At 57.9% G+C, this 8,278-nt stretch overlaps 1 long non-coding RNA gene across 1 annotated transcript; it reads left to right on the forward strand.

Annotated features, from left to right (window-relative positions):
* Positions 1 to 276: 276 nt before the first annotated feature.
* On the forward strand, positions 277 to 8,055 carry LOC109306114. The gene is made up of 3 exons (XR_002099862.1): positions 277 to 410; positions 2,295 to 2,298; positions 8,040 to 8,055. It is a non-coding gene; the product is annotated as an uncharacterized LOC109306114 (long non-coding RNA).
* Positions 8,056 to 8,278: the final 223 nt, after the last annotated feature.

An 8,278-nucleotide genomic window follows, 5' to 3' on the forward strand; every position in this document is an offset into this window, starting at 1 on the left:
GCTGAAGTTGTGCAAAAGGCCGGCCAAGGTCTCAAAGAAAGTGACCCTCTCCTGGCCATCAGAAGATGCATAGATGTTGATGAGCAGCAGATGGTGTTGCACTAGGGTGACATGGACCGTCAACAGGCGGCCGGGGACAACCTCTCGTGCCACCGCTGTGTCATGCTGTAGTTGTGATGATAGGAGAGTCGCGACCCCGGCGTTAAGGTTGGTGCCGTGACTCAAGAACACCTAGCCTTGCCAGGCAGCGTGCTAGGCCAACTGGTTGTGCCTGTCGGAGTGCGTCTCCTGGAGGAAGGCAACAGCCAACCGCTTCTGGTGCAGGAGCTCCAGCACAGCCTCTCGCTTCACCGGATCTCGACAGCCGTTGATGTTGAAAGTGCCAATGGTTGTGGCTGCCATGGGTGAGAGTATGAGAGAAGAAGAGCGAGGTAAGGCATAGATAAAAAGCAAGCCCCCAAGAGTCAAGCAAAGGCAGAGGCAGGTCGAAAAGAAAAGGCCTACTGTGCCCTACTCTAGTCCAGGGACCCCGCCAGGCCCCACTCATCTCTCACCTGCTGGGCGAGCTTCTCCAGATGATAGGCCATCTGCCTAGTGCCCAGATCTTGCTGCATGAGCTTGGCCGCAGCCCTGGCAGCCTTGATGAACACTTTAGGGTCTGCACACCATTGGGTGATGTGCGCCGCTATGTTCTTTTGTCCTTTCGTTTGCTTTAGAAAGGTCAAGAGCCCCCTATAGTCAGGACCAAACCAGGGGGGTCTGCCAACATGGGCTGCACATTTCCCACAGAGGAGCGGTGAGGCCGCACACTGGCTGGGAGTGCTGCATCCACACCCTCAATATCCAAGACCATCAACCTCCTCTGATCGTCTAGGTCGAGGTCTGGCTCTTGAAGAGCAAGCCCCAACTTCTTTGGGGGGGAGGTCATCCCGCTCTCGAGGTCGCTTGTGACACTCAGAAAGCTGGATTTCCATCTCACAAGCCTCTTCATCTAATTCAGTGGCCTGGGATGTGACCAAGAGTTCAGCAGACTCCTCTGCTGCTCCCTGGGTCAGACCTCCAGAAGCAACACATTGTGCATATGTCTTCTTGCCCCCCATCTCCGAGAGCTGGGAGATGGGTGAGGTGTTAATGACCCCTGTCTCCACCTCCCCCACCTCCAAACTGCCCTCATCCCTGGTCAGCAGGGTCGCTGACATGACAGCCGGAGCAGGGCCGGACTCTCCAGTAGGGGCATCCCAGCACCAGCCAAGGAAGGCCTCAGTGGGGATGGGAAGTCCTGAGGGGTCCCTTTCACTTTCTTCTCCTTGTTGCTCTTCTTCTGCTTTGTGGCAGATGACCCATCCTTTACAGAGGATGGGCCAGACTGTGTCTGGCCTGTCTCCCCAGAGCCAGCCACCTCAGCCAAAGCCATGGTGGAGAGCAACTTGCAGGAGGTCTGAGCCCTGTCGTCTGATGGGGCCTCAGTGCCACAATCGCTGACCACCCCAGCCTCAATCGGGGAGGTCAGAGCAGGCAGGGCAGAAGCGGAAGCATCCACCTCTCCCCCCGGCGGCATCTCTGCACTGGTGGGGGTGGGCACCATAGGTGGAATGAGTCGGGGAGAGGGTTGGGGCCTAGCCCCAGCCCCTCCGCCGGACGACACTACCACGCCAGAGACTTCATCCCCCCAAATGGAACAGGGGCAGGAGGAGGTCAAGAAAGGCTCCTGGCCTCACTGGGAGGGGCCTCTATCCTGGAAGTGGATGGGCCGTCCGTCGGCATCGCTGTAGTTGCCGACGCTTTGGCCGATCCCCCCCGTGGGCACTGAGCTGCTAGGTGGGAAGAGCTCCCACATTGAAAACACGTGGTCTCCCAATAAATCATATACCTCCGCCAATTGAACAAGAGGCTCAAGGACTGAGGCAGAGACCGTGAGCCCTCCCTAAAGAGCATGAAAACCTGCCTTCGAAAAGATAGGACATGCCTCAGTTTGGGGTTTTTACTCCCTATGGTCAACCGGTGAATGGGACTCGTAAGCACCCCATAGGGCTCGAGTACCCTGGCCAGGTCTTGATCAGTCACGTGCGGGGGCACATTAGAAATCACCACCCTCACTGCTAGGGTGTCTAGGGCGGTGACAAAATAATGTGCACCCACAATGTCCAGGCCCTCTATGCACACCCTATGCACTAGGGTGGGGTCGCTCAGGTAGATCATCGGGACTGTGTTGACACGACCTGCGTAACGAATGATCTGCTGTCCCAAGAGACTAGCCAGAGCATCCACGCAGACCTCAACCCCAATGAAGGGAGGGGTGTGCACCCTCAACCCATAGGTAATGGAGAGGTTCTGGGAGGCATCCTCATGCCAGCTGCTGGGTGTAGAAGCAGCCATTCCTGATATGACAGGGTTAATTCCCAACGCTAACTAAGCAAAGCAACAAGAAAAAAAGTTTATAGTAACTAAAAAAGATAAGTGTCCGGGAAAGTGGCCACAAAACTCTAGATGGGAGGGGGCAAGGGGGCGGAGAAAAAAAAAGCGGCTGGGGTTTGAAAAAGCAAAAAAAACACAAAAGGGAGGGGGGAAAAGGGGTAATTTAGAGCACCCCGCGGAAGGCAAGCTAATGGAAGATAACTCCCCACTACAAGCAAGCAGAAAAGAAAGAAAAGAGAGAAAGAAAGAGAAAGAGACAGTAAAAAAGAAGGCTGCGAAAACAAAGAGACCGGAAGTATGGGGGGATGGGACAAAGAGGAGAGAAAAGCGGGGGAAAGCTGCAAAACAGCAAGAAAAGAGAGGGAAAGCAAAATAAACAGAGGCTAGAGACGTTTACACAGGTGGGAGTGAGAAAAGGAAAGAGACAGGAAGCCAGGGAGTCTTACGCTCGGGATCGCCCCACGCAGCTCCAAGCGAGCCTGGTCCGGTGCGTCCAAAGTGAAAGAAAGAAAGAAAGAAAGACTTTGACTTTTAAGAGACGTTTATTCCAGGAAGGGTGACAAATGGTGGGCAGTAGACATTTTGTACAGTTTGGTCTGAGGATCTGGGCCTCGAGGACAAGTCCTGGGCTCATGGCCTGCAAGGCCTGCCCACACACTTTAGACAAAAAATCCCCCAAAAACAGAAACCAAAAACACAAAGAACAAAAGAAGTATTTACATATATACATATATACAGTTCTTGCCAGTGGGGACACCCAGGGGGGGCCTCAGGCCATCAGGGGTTGGCTCACCTGGACAAAGCCCAATGTCTCAGCTCGCTGGCTACGCCTCTGTACCCTGAGGAGCTGGTGGTGTCACAGAGCAAGGAGCAGGTGTCCTGCCTTGACTTGGCATAGTGCCCTGTCAATGGCTCAGTGTTCCTCAAAGGTGGACACCACCTGCTGGAGGACTGCAAGCTCGAATTCAAGAGAGAGGTGGGCCCACACCGGCAGGTGGAAAAGCTGCAGGGCGTCGTGCATCCTGGTCCTGGTGAGCCAGTTTCACCGGCTCTTCAGGCTGGCCATCTTGACCTGGCCCATCAGGAAGTTGGCCAGGCTGACTGTGGCCCGCTTAGCCACCCGGTACAGGAAGGAGTAGATGTAGGTTTCCTCTGAGAAGTCCTGGCCCAGTGCCTGAAGCAGCACCTTAAGGGCGGCAAAGAGCAGTTGCAGCCGGGGACAGTCGAGGAAAGAATGGAAAATGTCCTCTTCAAACCCCCCTGGGCAGAAGGGGTGTCACGGCCACCGGGTCCAGGTTGCGCACAAAGGTGCCAGTGGCCAGGATGCCATGCACCAATCTCCACTGGAGGTCGCCGGTCTTCTTGGCGGTGGGTGCCTTGTACAGCCTGCGCCACACTGGGGTCCCAGGCTGCACCAGGTGTCGCTGCCACACAGTGTCGGAGCAGCCAGCCAGCACTTCGGCATGTTGGGTGTGCACCACCCACATGTAGAGTCCCTTCTGGGGCAGTGTGCCAAAGGGGCAGCCTGTATTGCTACTGGGGGGCACAGGGAGCCTGAACAGTGTGTTGGGCCAGTCAGCCAGCTCACTGTCCACTGCTGGGATGACAGTGAGCAGCCAGCTCACTGTCCACTGCTGGGATGATGCTGCAGGTGAAGGCATCACCTGCAGCATCTGCAGTGGGGAGGGCCTGGTGAGCCTGGAGGTAGCCTTCTAGGGCGGTCACTGCTTGTCAGGAGGGCAGCCCTAACGGCATGCAGAAGCCCACCCACAGTGCAGACAGAGTGCAGTGCTATCCGGGCAGCCAGGGCTTCAAGTGACAGCCAGTCCAACTGAGCAGGGTCCAGGAGGTGCCCCAGGTGGGTGGTGTGCACCTCGATGAGAGCAGCCATGAGTTTGGCAGAGGCCAGACAGGGCACGACTTGCTGCAGGGCCGAGTTGTGGACCAGGGACTCCTGAAGGACCTGCGGGAAACGCAGGTGCCTGGCTTGGGGACAGAGATGGAAGGCAGCCTGCCAGGCCCACACCATGCTATGGTAGAAGGACCTACCCATTCAGGAAGGTAAGGAGCATAAAGAAGGTCCAGCATAAGGAGCTCCTGGTCAAAGCCGAGGCCCTCCACTCAGTGTGGGAACTGGGATGCCAGCTGCCGCCATGTGAGATGGCCCTCGGCATACAGGAGCTGCTGGAGGGCTTGCAGGCAGTATGTGGCCACCCTGCTGGCCAGGTCAATCAGGCCTTGGTCCCCCTCAGTGGGGGGCAGGTAAAGGGCAGCTTGTGGGAGCCAGGGGCATCCATCCCAGAGGAAGTCCACTAGAAGCCGCTGCAGTCTCTCAAGTAGCTCTGGTGGAGGGTCCAACACAGTGCAGTGGTGCAACAGGGTTGCCATCACCAGGTTGTTGGTGTTGAGGACCCGGCCACAGTAGGAAAGGGCGGGCAAGCACCAGTGCAAGCGCTGCAGGCAGGTCTCCACTTCCTCCGCCAAGTCCTCCCAGTTGCAGGCTGCAAAGGGCAGTGGACCCAGGAACACTCCCAGAGCTTTGAGGCCTTCCCAGTGCCAGGGAAGGCTCCCTGGCAGGTCCAGAGGTGGCCTGGTTCACGTCCCAAGCAGGAGCATATTGCTCTTGCCCCAGTTGATGCAGGCCGATGCAGCGAGCTTGTAGGTGCATTGGCAATCCAGCAGGGCCTGCACATCCTTCTGGCTGTCCAAGAAGATTGCCACATCGTCTGCCTACGCTGTTAGTCAGATCAGGTGGCCAGTGGTGAAAAGAGGTCCCGAAGCCAAAACCCTCGTGGATGCCAAGCAGGTACCGGTGGTCGACGCGATTGAAGGCCTTCTTCTGGTCCAGGGAAAGGAAGCCAACATCCAGGCCGAAAAGCTCCGCAGCTGTGAACAGGTCACGCAGCATTAACAGGTTGTCCTGGATGGCCCTGCCCAGGACACAGTAACTCTGCTCCAGCCCAATGACGGAGGCCATGACAGTGCGGAGATGATTCGCCAGCACCTTCGCCAGGATCTTATAGTCGGTGCACAGAATGGAGATGGGCCACCAGTTCTTAAGGCAGCCCAGGTCCCCCTTCTTGGGAAGCAAGGTGAGCACTGCCCAGCAGCAGCTGGTCAGCAGAGTCCCTTCAGTGAGGATCTCATGGAAAACATGGAGGAGGATGGGCCCAAAGAGAGGCCAGAGGGCTTTGTAAAATTCCATGGCAGTCCATCCAGGCCTGGGGCCCTGCCCGAGGCAAGTCCCTCCACAGCAGCCTCAAGTTCTGCCAGGGAGAGTTCATGCTTCAGGGCCTTGACCTGCAAAGCAGTGAGGCGTGGCAGGTCCTTATGCAGCTGCTAAGCAGCCTCCGGACAGATGGGGTCAGCTGCAAACAAGTCTCGATAGAAGGTGAGGGCATGCCCCCGCATTTCACCTGGGTCCATAAGCAGCCATCCCCCTGGGGTCTGGAGATGGTCCAGCTTCTTTGCCACAACCTGCCGTCTCTCCAGGTTGAAGCAGAAGGCAGTCGGGGCATTGGCCTCTGCGAGCTCCTTGTAGTGGGCACGAACCTGCGCACCATGGGCCACACCCTCCACCAGCTCCCGCAGGTGTTTCTTGGGGGACCGGAGGCTCTCGAGGAGCACTGCGTTGTTGCCACATGGAACAGGGCTGCCTCAAGCTCTGCCATGTCATCCTTTAGCTCCTAGGTGCGGTGGCGGATCTCGCTTGCTGCCAGCCTGGAATACTGCTGGCAGAATGCCTGAATCTGGGTCTTCTCCATGTCCCACCACAGCCACCAGGAGGGGTCGTCTGCCATGAGCAGGAGAATAGAGAAGAAGGGTACGCAGGGTACTGACGGTCGAGAAGGTGACAGAGCTGGACAAAAATCACAGAGACAGAAGAAGGCCTATTCTTGCCCGACCCTATTCCGTGGGCCCACCTTGGCCCCACACCTCTCTCACCCAGGTCACCAGCTTCTCAAGCCAGAAAGCATGTTGACATGTGCCCAGGTCCCAGCGCATGAGCCTCGCTGCCTCACTAGTGGCACGGACAAACTGCGCAGGGTCTGGGCACCATTGCCGGATACTCTCTGCCACGTTTCTCTGGTCCTTGGTCTGATCTAAGAGGTTGAGGAGGCCGCCATAGTTGGGGGCCACCCAAGGTGGGTTCTCCAGCAGAAGCTGGATGTTGCTGACCGAGAACCAGTGGGACTGTACTCTGTGAGAGGACTGCCCGGTGAAAGTGGTGAAGGTGCCCTCAATGGCCAGGCTCCCTACCAGGCCCCCTTTAGCATCTGGGTCATGGACCGTCTCCGGGAGATCAATCCCCATCTGCTTTGAGGGGCAAATGTCATCCCGCTCCCAGGGCTGCTTGCGGCACTCAGAGGGCAGGCATGCCATCTCCTCCTCATTGGCCTTGGTGGGCAGGGGAGCGAGCCGGGGGCTGGTAGGACCCTCTGCTGTCTCCTGTGCCTGATGCTGCAGAGGCAGGCTCTCTCTCTCTACCTTGCCGCTCACAAGCCCCACCAGCTGTGATGGGGATGAAGGGTTGCCAGACAGTGCTGTGACAACCTCAGTCCTGGCCTGAGGTGGCGGGGTTTCCGGGGGAGCAGGCAGGGTGGGGTCAGGCTCCTTGGCTAAATTTTCCCCAGTGGTGTCAGAGGCAGGCCCCAAAGGGGCAGGCACTCCTTTTGATGCTTTTTTTTGCTTCTTGCTTTTAGCTTTCTTAGGAGCAGCTGGCACCTCCCCTGAAAAGGACAGGCCAGGCTGCTTGGGGTTCACCACCTCCGAGTCCACCACCTCAACTGAGGCAGGGGTGGAGGGAGGTGGCGGGAAGGTCTCAGTTGCTCCACCTGATGGGGCACCAGCACCTGAGATGCTAGCCACCCTGGGCAGAACTGGGACAGGGAGGGATGGGAGGACTCCCCAGCCCCTCCACCGGGTGGGGCATCAGTCACGACAGCGGCAGGAGAACCCTGGGAGGACATCCCAGGCCCCCCCTGGGTTGCATGCCAGCACCAGAGGGGTTGATCTCCCTGGATGGAGTAGGGGTGGAGGGAGGCTTGGAGGATGTCCCAACTCCACCCTTTGATGAGGTTCCCACACCAGAGACAGACACGCCATGCCCCCATGCAGGTGCAGTAGCTGGTGCCCTGGCTGACTGCCCCAGTGGGCACTGGGCAGCCAGGTGGGAGCTTCTGCTGCAGCAGCAGCATGAATTTCCACCTTGGGAGAGGTATGCCATGCCTCCCATCCAACACAAAGGTCTTAGAGAGAGGCAGTTTCTGGGTGCCACCCATGAGAAGCATGAACGCCTGCCTCTGAAAGGACAGGACGTGCCTGAGCTTGTGGTCCCTGCTCCCCATGTTCAGCCTATGCCAGGGGTTGGTGAGGACACCATAGGGCTCGAGTGCTTTGGTGAGGTCTTGGTCTGGCAGGTGTGTGGTGTTGCTGGAAGCCACCACCCACACTGCCAGGGTCTCCAGGGGCGTAACCAAGTGGTGGACCCCCCATATTTCCAACCCCGCCACACACACCTCCTTCACCAGGCTGGGGGAGCTCAAATAGGGCACTGAGTTTACCTGGGAAGTGTACCAGATGCTGGGAAAAAAAACCCTCAAACTGAAGCTGGGGACTGGGAGGGGGGGGGAAGAGCAACCCTGCAGGGGCTGTGGCAAGCTCTAAGGCAGGAAGAGATGGCAGAGACCAAGGTAAGGGGCTCTGTAGGAAGGAGACAACAGGAATCAAAGGGAGAGCACAGGTGGGGTGAGGGAGGGGGAGGGGCAGGGGCAAACAAGGCTGCCAGAGCCCAGAGGAAAATGTTCAGAAAGCAGGAGGAAAGGGGCAGAGAGGGGGTCCCCAAGCACAGGCTGGGGAGAGG

The sequence above is a fragment of the Crocodylus porosus genome, unplaced genomic scaffold (genome assembly GCF_001723895.1).
Source record: "Crocodylus porosus isolate Cpor-Errol unplaced genomic scaffold, CroPor_comp1, whole genome shotgun sequence".
NCBI lineage: Eukaryota > Metazoa > Chordata > Crocodylia > Crocodylidae > Crocodylus > Crocodylus porosus.